We start from the raw sequence: 10,952 nt of genomic DNA, 5'->3' as shown, positions 1-10,952 counted from the left end.
AGTTGACGCTAATTAGACCTCTAGGAGAATAGCATGATGTACTCTCTTGGTTGCAATTTCGGTTTTCCCTCACATTGCTTGACTTGATTGGTTGATTCCCCAAGTGGATTGAACTTCATTGTTGATGCATGTGGATCCATTCCCCTAGTGCCTTTGCATTTGATTAGTACAAGCTTTTTGCATTGCTTAGCTTAGCTCTAGTTTCTACCATAAACCCCTACTAGACTTCGGAATAGCTTGATTTAGGCAATGTGTATTCGACCTCTATTACTTTGGGTTCGACCTTGACTTACCACTACACTTTATAGGGGTTAGTTGAGTTACAAATTTTGTTTGATTGGGTGGGGTGGTAGCCCAACGACCTACTGTTCTTCATCCCATCATAATGGAGCCGTTGCCGGGGAATGGTGCTTTGAGTGCATGTTGTTGTTGAGTCTATTCCACTCTATTTGCAAAATACAAAAAAATTTTACACTTTAGGCTACACTTGTAGCCGTGCTACTAATATTTTCTTTGAGTTTTGTGTGCATAGATCCCAAGCCATGGGAGGAAATGCAAGAGTTGCCTTGAAGGAACTAGGAGTGCCTAGTGCATATAGGTATGAGAGCGGCATAGCTCCACCTACAACACCGGAAATTGACTTTGAAATTCGGCCGTCAATGATCACCCTAATTGAGAGGAGACAATATAGTGGGGCTAAGAATGAGAGCCCATTGAACCATCTTAAGGAGTTTGAAAAATATTGTAACACAATCAAGGTTAATGGAGTATCTCAAGAGTTTATCCGCCTTAAGTTGTTCCTTTTATCTCTCATAGGAAGATCTTTGGAATGGCTAGATAAAGAAGTGAAACCCAATTCTTTGAGAACTTGGGATGATGTCACCAAAGCTTTCTTGTTCCGATTCTATCCTCAAAAGAAGACGGCGGAGGCAAGAGCTTTGATTCAAGGGTTCAAGCAAAAGCCAAATGAAAGTTTCTATGAAGCATGGGAAAGATTTAAGGATTATCAAAGGGAGTGTCTACACCATGGGATTCCTACCTATCAAATCATACATATCTTCTATGGTGGGTTGAGTTCTCATGGGAGAGCAAGTTTGGATGCCGGAGCCGGAGGCCCAATCATGAACAAAACGGAAGAAGAAGTGGTTGATGCAATTGATGAAGTGGTTCTTCATTACATGAATTGGCAAGAAGTGGAGAAAGAACCAACAAGCAAGGGTTACTCAATCGAACAACTTAGTTCCATCAATGATTTGACTACTTTGATTGCGGATTTAAGGAAAGAAGTTATGTCTCTCAAAGAAAAGCTTGAGAAGCCCCCTTCCCAAGCTCCAATTCTTCCCTCCCAAATTAAGGGGAGAGGTACATCTTCTCACTCTAAATCTAATCTTTCTTCTTGTTGCATGATTGTGGAATGTTGGCCTTGTGAATTATGTGGAATGAATGATCATAATGCTTCTATGTGCCCAAATGTTCCTTGTAATGAATGTGATGGAAGTGAAATGGAACATGTGAATTATATCAATAATCGTGCTTGTTAACCTTGAATTGATGTTCAAAGGAATGTTGGAAATAGGAATTATCATATGAATCATGATGATTATAACAAAAATGGAGGTTGTAGAAATCATGGATACCAAGGGATTCATGGTAACTATAACCATCATGGTTGTAATGGTCATGGTGATGGCCATAGACATGGGGATCATAATCAAGGTTATCATAACCATGGTCAACAAAGGAGCCAAAATCAAACTAGGGGTAATTGGAATAATCAAACTAGGGGATATTTTCAAGCAAATTTTCAAAGAGGTTCCCCAATTGATTTAGTTCCAAATGCTCAAAGTTCAAGTGATAATTCCTATGATCAATCATTTTCTTCTAGGGACTTTTTGGAAAGTGTCATTGAGAAACAAGCCAAAACTTTGGAAATTTATATGGCTTTGAATGAAGAGAAGTTTAATTACACGTTGGCATATAACAAGGATTTAAGTGAAAAAATTTCTCAATTGACTAGTGTGTTAAAGGGATATGCAAACTCTTCTTCTTTGACTCCACATAGCCTAGATTCTAGGAACCCTATGGATGCCATTATTACTAGAAGTGGTAGGGTCCTTGAGGGAGGTGTGCCTAAGAAGAGTGTTGCTAGAGAGAGCACTAGTAAGAATCCCATTGAAGTTGAAGGTGATGAATGTCCTTTGAGTGAAAATGTTGATGAGGGACGAGTAGATAAGGTGATAGAGAAAGAGAAAGAGAAAGAGGTTTGCAAACCAAGGCTTCCCTATCCCCAAAGATATAATAGATATAAATTGGATGAGCAATTTGGGAAATTTGTAGAGATGCTTAAGCAACTTCATCTAACTCTTCCTTTCACCGATCTTGTTGAACAAATGCCAAACTATGCTAAGTTCCTTAAGGAGATTTTGAGAGGAAAAAGGACTTGTGATATGATGGAGACAATTAGCCTTACCGAACATTGTAGTGCAATTATCATGAACAAGATGCCTCCTAAGTTGAAGGATCCCGGAAATTTTTCCATCCCTTGTGCCATTAACAAGACCCAAATTGATAATGCCTTATGTGACTTAGGAGCTATTGTTAGCCTTATGCCATATTCGGTTTATCAAAGATTAGGTCTAGGAGAAATTTGTAGAAGATGTGCCTTTAAGGGTTGGAAAATTTGTTATTCCGGTTGATTTTGTAGTGTTGGATATGGATGAAGATGCTACAATACCTATCATCTTAGGTAGACCTTTCATTGCTACATCGGGGGCTATGATAGATGTTAAGAGTGCTAAGATTTCTCTTAAGATTGGAGAGGAGGTAGTTGAATTTGATCTGAATGAAGGAATGAAATATCCCTCTTCTTCTTTTGAGAATTGCATGAGAGTTGAAGTGCTTGATAATATTGTGAATTCCATGCATGAGCACTTGCTCACATCTAATGATCCTCTTGAGTGTGTTTTGTTGAATAAGGAAAAGATAGGTATCCCAAGCAAGGAAGTGCAATTGTATGAAGATTTGCTTGATGGAGGCAATATAGGGAGTGAAGAAGAAATTTGTATGGGGATATCAAGTCAAGATGCTTGCAAGTGGCCTCAACCAAAGAAGGTAAAGGTGTTCCCATGGTAGAGCTCAAACCTCTACCATCACACCTTAGGTATGAATTCTTTGGCCCTAATTCTACATATCCCGTTATTGTTAGTGCATCCTTGAGTGAGAGCCAAGCTCAAGCGTTATGTGGTGTTGATGCAAGTCTAAGCATGGAGAACTTCGAAGATTTGCTTATCATGCATCAAGATAGTTTGTCCTTAAACATTGATTCAAGCCAAGCATTGCATGGACATTTTCTTGGATATCAAAGCAAAGCTACAGTTTGCTTAGTAGCGTTTCTTGGAGTCTAGTATACTTTCTTTACTTAGATTTTGCTTACAAGTTTTTACCTTTCACTTGAAAGGGTTTTTCTTGTTTTAAGCACATTAGGATTTATTTTTCTGTTATTTTAAGATTGGTTAGACGTCCTTAGTTATTAGGAAAGATATTAGTTTGTTAGAGTTTGTTTAGAACTAGGTTTTCTAGTAGTTTCGTAGCAGTTTTGAAGAGGTCCAAAGAACTGCAGAAACGGACTTGAAGCTCAAGGAAAACATATGTAGTATAATATGTTTTTGGAAACGCCAGGAAGTCAGCTAACCAATGAAGGTGGTGTCATGAGAATCGGAGTTCATTTGGTCAGTCAACGAAGACAAAAACTAAAACCGCGCAAAGCTGGAGGTAGGTCGGTTTGGTTAGTTTCCTTATCTAAGTCGGTTTAGTATTCCTATTCCACTTAGGTTACTTGGAGCTAAAGGCTAGGGATTTTTCCTAGTCCTATTAGGTTTCTAATACTTAGTTTAAGTCTATAAATAATCATGTAATTCGTGAGTTTTGGGACATAACAATTAATATTCAGATTTACTTCTTAAGTTGCATACTTGAGTTTTTGTTGATTGCGATCAATTGCTGTTTTGCTTGTTTTAGTTAAAACATTCGTTTAGGGTTAATTAATTAGGTGGATTCTTAGTTAGTTACTCTTAGTTTTTGTTTAATTCTTGGTGGATTTCCTGTATAGAATTAAGCTTAAACATATCTCATGTGTTTGTTGGTTTTCGGATCAATAATTCACATCATCTTGGTATCAGAGCCAGGTTCGGGGAAAAATTAAACTGGGAACAATTGGCTGGGAATTTTTACGTGATTCTTTTTGCATTGAACTCTAAAAACGTCCTGCTATCACCATATAAAATTTCATAATTTTTAGTTGAGTAACGCGTTCTACACAGCCTCAAACGTTTGGTGTTTGTGCACTGATTTGCGGTTGGGAGTCCGGTTTTTGTGTTGCCTAATTTTCCTTCAAGATTCGATCTTTTAATCAAGATTTTTGCATGAACTGACTTGTTTTGTGTAGGAATCATGAGTGACGAGGAGGTTCCACAGGTTCCAAGGGGATTAACCTTAGAACAGGCTCAAAATCTTAGAAGAGATAGGCAAATTGACGAGTTGGCAGCAAGGATGGATGAGATGTTAAAAAGGCTTGATACTCTTGCTGGAGATTCTTCAAGGAAAGGGAATTCTAACCCTAATTCTGGTTCAAGTGAGGAAGAACAACCAAGGAGGAACCCAAGGAGGCCACGAAATAATTATTCTTCAAGTGATGAATCACCAAGGCCTAGGAGAAGAGACCGACCAAAGGAAGATGATAGGAACCTTAGATTAGATCTTCCCGAATTCAATGGGAGTATGAATGAACCTGAAAAATACTTTGAGTGGATTAGAAGGGCCGAGACACTCTTTGATTACAAGGAGTATGATGAAAGGAAAAGATGCAAATTGGCTGAATTAAAACTGACCGGTTATGCTAGTCTTTGGTATGATAATCTAAAGAAGAAGAGGCATAAGGAGGGGCGTGAAAAGATCTCAACTTGGGAGCAACTCAAGAAGCACATGAAAAAAAGGTTCGTACCTAGTGATTATGTTCAAGATATTTACCTTAAGATGCAAACTTTTAAACAAAATTCTATGACTGTTGAGAATTACATTGTTGAATTTGAAAAGTTATGCATGCTATGTGGTTTAGAAGAGATTGTTGAGCATAAGATTGCTAGATTTATCTCGGGGTTGATTGATAATATTGCTGAAAAAGTTGAATTGCAACAATATTGGTCCTTTGAGGATGTTTTCAAGGTAGCTTTGAAAGTTGAAAAACAGATAAAGGGGAAGAAAGGGACGTACACTAAGTCCTTTGTAAAAGATTTCACTAAACCTTTTGAGAAGAATAGCTTGGAGAAAAGTGGTTCTAGTTCGAACTACAAGGAGACTAAATCAAAATTTGAAGCTCCTAAAAAGTTTGTTGAAGATAGGAAGTGCTTCAAGTGTGGTAGTGTTGGTCACATTGCAACTAATTGTCCATCAAAAAGAGTAATGACTGCTCAAGAGTGGGAACAAGAACAAGCTAAGTGTGAGCAAGGTAGTGACTATGAAGAAAAGAACGAAGAGGAAAACTTTGAAGAAAAGGAGGGGCATATTGACGAAATTGATCCCGAGACTCATGGTCAAAGTTTGGTTCTAAGAAGGGCACTACACTCTAAAACCGTACCTATGGAAAACAATCAAAGGGAGAAAATCTTTCTTACAAGGTGCAAGGTAGAAGATAGGTTGTGTGATATGATCATAGACACCGGGAGTTGCACTAATGTGGTATCTACTACTTTGGTAGACAAATTGAAGTGGCCAACTACTGAACATCCAAGCCCTTATAAGCTTCATTGGCTTAATAATTCGAGTGATGTTAAGGTAACTAAACAAGCCTTAATCTCCTTTTCAATTGGTAAATTTCATGATAAAGTTTTGTGTGATGTTTGTCCTATGGATGCTTGTCATATACTGTTAGGCCGTCCTTGGCAATATGATAGATTTGTGAAGTTTGATGGAAGGACTAATGTGTATGTTGTGAGAAAAGGAGAAAAAGAGAGACCGGTTGCTTTAAAACCTTTGATAAGCAACAAGCCTTCTAATGTTACCTCTAATTCGAAGAGTTCTTATTTGATTAGTGAGAGGGAATTAGAAAAAGAGATTTGCAGCAACAATGTGGTATATATACTTGTTTCTAATGAGATTCGAATTGATCAAAATAAGCAAGCAAAGAGGCCGTATGAATTGGAATCTGTTTTAGAAGAATTCAAGGATGTCTTTCCTAAGGAATTACCTCCGGGACTACCTCCTATTCGTGGGATAGAGCATCAAATTGACTTGATTCCGGGAGCACCATTACCTAATAAGGCAGCCTATAGAAGTAATCCGGAAGAAACAAAGGAGATGCAAAGGCAAATTGAAGAGTGTTCTAAAGGAGCTGTTGGTTCTTATTTGCTGCAAGATGGTTTTCTTTTCAAAGGAAATCGACTTTGTCTTCCTAAGTGTTCTATTAGAGAGCTAGTTGTTAGAGAAGCTCATGGGGGAGGAATTGCTGGTCACTTTGGCATTACAAAGACCTTGAGTATGTTACAAGAACACTTCTATTGGCCTAAGATGCTCACGGATGTGCAACTAGTTATTTCTAGGTGTGCAACTTGTCAAAAAGCGAAGGCTACTTTTCATCAAGGCTTGTATACTCCTTTACCTGTTCCAGATTCACCTTGGGAAGATATTTCTATGGATTTTATTGTGGGATTGCCGAGAACACAACGGGGGAAAGACTCTATTATGGTTGTTGTGGATAGGTTCTCTAAGATGGCTCATTTTGTTCCTTGTCACAAAGTGGATGATGCTATGAAAGTGGCGGAATTATACTTCAAAGAGATTGTTAGATTGCATGGAATTCCGAAAACTATTGTGAGTGATCGAGATACAAAGTTCATGAGTTTCTTTTGGAAGTCTTTATGGAAGCTTGTGGGAACTAAATTGCTCTTTAGTACATCTTACCATCCACAAACTGATAGACAAACCGAGGTTACTAATCGTACTCTTGGTGCGCTTTTGCGTGGGTTAGTGAGTAAGACACAAAAGGATTGGGACATCAAGTTAGCTCATGCGGAGTTTGCTTATAATAGATCACCTACTTATGCTACCAAACATAGTCCTTTTGAGGTAGTCTATGGAATCAATCCGAAACTTCCAATTGATCTTGTTCCATTGCCTAAAGGTGAGTTAATTCACAAAGATGCCGAGTCTAAGTTGAAAAGTATGCTGAAATTACATGCTCAAGTTCGAACAAGAATAGAGAAAGTAAATGACATGTACAAAGCTAGAGCAAACAAGCATAGAAAGCAACAAGGTTACAATGTTGGAGACTTGGTATGGTTACATTTAAGAAAGGAAAGATTTCCAGGAAAACGCAAGAATAAGTTGATGCCTAGAGGTGAAGGTCCTTTCAAGATTGTTGAGAAGATCAATGACAATGCTTATAAGTTGGAACTTCCAGGAGAGTATGGAGTTAGTGCTACATTCAATGTTGGTGATTTGGCTAAGTACATCCCTGATGAAGAACTTCGAGATTTGAGGACAAATTCTTTTGAAGAAGAGGAGGATGATGCAAGTCTAAGCATGGAGAACTTCGAAGATTTGCTTATCATGCATCAAGATAGTTTGTCCTTAAACATTGATTCAAGCCAAGCATTGCATGGACATTTTCTTGGATATCAAAGCAAAGCTACAGTTTGCTTAGTAGCGTTTCTTGGAGTCTAGTATACTTTCTTTACTTAGATTTTGCTTACAAGTTTTTACCTTTCACTTGAAAGGGTTTTTCTTGTTTTAAGCACATTAGGATTTATTTTTCTGTTATTTTAAGATTGGTTAGACGTCCTTAGTTATTAGGAAAGATATTAGTTTGTTAGAGTTTGTTTAGAACTAGGTTTTCTAGTAGTTTCGTAGCAGTTTTGAAGAGGTCCAAAGAACTGCAGAAACGGACTTGAAGCTCAAGGAAAACATATGTCGTATAATATGTTTTTGGAAACGCCAGGAAGTCAGCTAACCAATGAAGGTGGTGTCATGAGAATCGGAGTTCATTTGGTCAGTCAACGAAGACAAAAACTAAAACCGCGCAAAGCTGGAGGTAGGTCGGTTTGGTTAGTTTCCTTATCTAAGTCGGTTTAGTATTCCTATTCCACTTAGGTTACTTGGAGCTAAAGGCTAGGGATTTTTCCTAGTCCTATTAGGTTTCTAATACTTAGTTTAAGTCTATAAATAATCATGTAATTCGTGAGTTTTGGGACATAACAATCAATATTCAGATTTACTTCTTAAGTTGCATACTTGAGTTTTTGTTGATTGCGATCAATTGCTGTTTTGCTTGTTTTAGTTAAAACATTCGTTTAGGGTTAATTAATTAGGTGGATTCTTAGTTAATTACTCTTAGTTTTTGTTTAATTCTTGGTGGATTTCCTGTATAGAATTAAGCTTAAACATATCTCATGTGTTTGTTGGTTTTCGGATCAATAATTCACATCAGGTGTTTTGAGAAAGCACCAAGGTGCTTTGGGGTACACAATTGATGATCTTAAAGGCATAAGCCCCGCCTTGTGTACACACCACATAACACTTGAGGAGGGCACCTTACCTTCTATTGAACGACAAAGGAAGCTACATCCCCAAATGGGAGAATTAGTTAAGAAAGAGATCACCAAGCTTTTGGATGCGGGAATCATATTCCCCATCTCATGCTCAAGGTGGGTCTCCCCCGTGCATGTCGTTCCTAAAAAGAGGGGTATGACCGTAGTTGAGAATGAGAAAGGTGAACTCATTCCAACTAGAACGGTCACTGGTTGGAGGATGACTATAGACGTCTAAACACCTCAACCAAAAAGGATCACTTCCCTCTCCCTTTTATTGACCAAATGCTTGAAAGGTTGACTAGGCACAAATTCTATTGCTTCCTTGATGGATATTCGGGATTCTTTCAAATTCCTATTCATCCCGAGGATCAAGAAAAGACAACCTTCACATGCCCCTATGGTACTTTTGCATATAGAAGAATGCCCTTTGGATTGTGTAATTCTCCGGCGACCTTTCAAAGGTGTATGATGAGCATTTTTGGGGACATGCTTGAAGAAGAAATGGAAGTTTTCATGGATGATTTTTCCGTGGGAGGTGTTTCATTTGAGGATTGCCTCAAAAATCTTGAAAAATGTCTTGAGATATGTGAAAAAGTCAATTTGGTGCTTAATTGGGAAAAATGCCACTTCATGGTGGAAGAAGGGATTGTGCTAGGCCATAAGATTTCTCATAAAGGCATTGAAGTTGACAAAGCTAAGATTGAGGTGATAGAGAAGTTGCCCCCTCCGGTTTATTGTGAAAGGAGTAAGATCGTTTTTGGGTCATGCAGGGTTTTATAGAAGGTTTATCAAAGACTTTTCTCTCATTGCTAAGCCTTTAAATGATCTCCTCCAAAAAGATGTTGATTTTGTCTTTGATGATGCTTGTTTGGAAGCTTTTAATAGATTGAAGAAAGCTTTAACTTCTACTCCTATTGTCCAAGCCCTTAGATGGGATTTGCCATTTGAGCTTATGTGTGATGCAAGTGATACGGCCATAGGAGGTGTGTTGGGTTAAAGAATTGACAAAAAGCTTCATGTCATCTATTATATGTCGAAGACCCTAAATGGTGCTCAAAGAAATTACACAACAATGGAAAAGGAATTCTTGGCTATTGTTCATTCTTTTGAGAAATTCCGCTGTTATTTGTTGGGGTCTAAGACTATAGTCTTCACTAATCATGCGTCTTTGAAGTATCTCTATGGAAAAAAGGAATCCAAATCGAGGTTGATTCGTTGGGTCCTTGAGCTTCAATCTTTTGATCTTGAGATCCGGGATAAAAAAGGTGCGGAAAATGTTGTTGCGGATCATTTGCCTAGACTTGAGGATGTTGGATGATTCATTATATGTTATCAATGTGAAGGAGCTCCCTTGGTTTGCCGATTTGGTGAATTTTCTTGCTTGTGGGGAGTTCCTTCCTTCCTTTCCCAACAATCAAAGGAGGAAGCTCAAGAGAGAAGCTAGGCACTATGTTTGGGATGAGCCAATCTTGTACAAAAGAGGTGTGGATGGATTGTTGCACCGGTGTGTGCCAAATGAGGAAATACAAAATGTTTTGAAGATGTGCCACTCGGATCCTAGTGGTGGTCATATGGGTGTTTCAAGAACGGCCTCTAAGGTGCTTCAATGTGGATTATGGTGGCCTAACCTCTTTAAGAATGCTTGGGAGTATGTCAAAAGTTGTGACCAATGCCAAAGGACCGGGAATATTTCAAGAAGGAATGAGATGCCCCAACAACCAATACTTGAGTTGGAAATATTTAATGTTTGGGGTATAGATTTTATGGGTCCTTTTCCATCTTCTTATGGGAATCAATATATTCTTGTTGCCGTTGTCTATGTGTCAAAGTGGGTGGAAGCCATTGCTTCTCCAACTAATGACCATAAAGTGGTGATGAAGTTGTTCAAAAAGATAATATTACCTGGGTTTGGCATCCCCAAAGCGGTTATAAGTGATAATGGCTCCCATTTTGTGCACTATGCTTTCCGGAAGATGTTGAAGAAGCATGGAGTGAACCAAAGATTTGGTCTTCCTTATCACCCTCAAACCAATGGGCAAGTTGAGGTATCAAATCGTCAAATTAAGTTGATTCTTGAGAAGACGGTTGCAAGGAGTAGGAAAGATTGGGCAAACAAGCTAGATGATGCCTTGTGGGCATATAGAACGGCTTTCAAGACTCCTATTGGTACCACTCCTTATCGCTTGGTTTATGGGAAGTCTTGTCACCTTCCAGTTGAGCTTGAGCACCACACTCATTGGGCTATTAAGAAGATCAATTTTGATTTAGCTAGTGCGGGTGAGCAACGTTGGTTGGACTTACATGAGTTAGAAGAGCTTCGGTTGGATGCGTATGATTGTGCTAGCTTGTATAAAGCTAGAACTAAGGAGG

At 38.5% G+C, this 10,952-nt stretch overlaps 1 non-coding gene across 1 annotated transcript; it reads right to left on the bottom strand.

Moving 5' to 3' along the window:
- Positions 1-927: 927 nt before the first annotated feature.
- On the bottom strand, positions 928-1,033 carry LOC145603214 (small nucleolar RNA R71). Its single transcript, XR_014104745.1, has one exon. It is a non-coding gene; the product is annotated as a small nucleolar RNA R71 (small nucleolar RNA).
- Between the last annotated feature and the right edge of the window lie 9,919 nt (positions 1,034-10,952).

The sequence above is a fragment of the Chenopodium album genome, chromosome 21 (genome assembly GCF_948465745.1).
Source record: "Chenopodium album chromosome 21, dcCheAlbu1.1, whole genome shotgun sequence".
Taxonomy (NCBI): domain Eukaryota; kingdom Viridiplantae; phylum Streptophyta; class Magnoliopsida; order Caryophyllales; family Amaranthaceae; genus Chenopodium; species Chenopodium album.
This window is presented reverse-complemented; position numbering and strand designations above follow the sequence as displayed.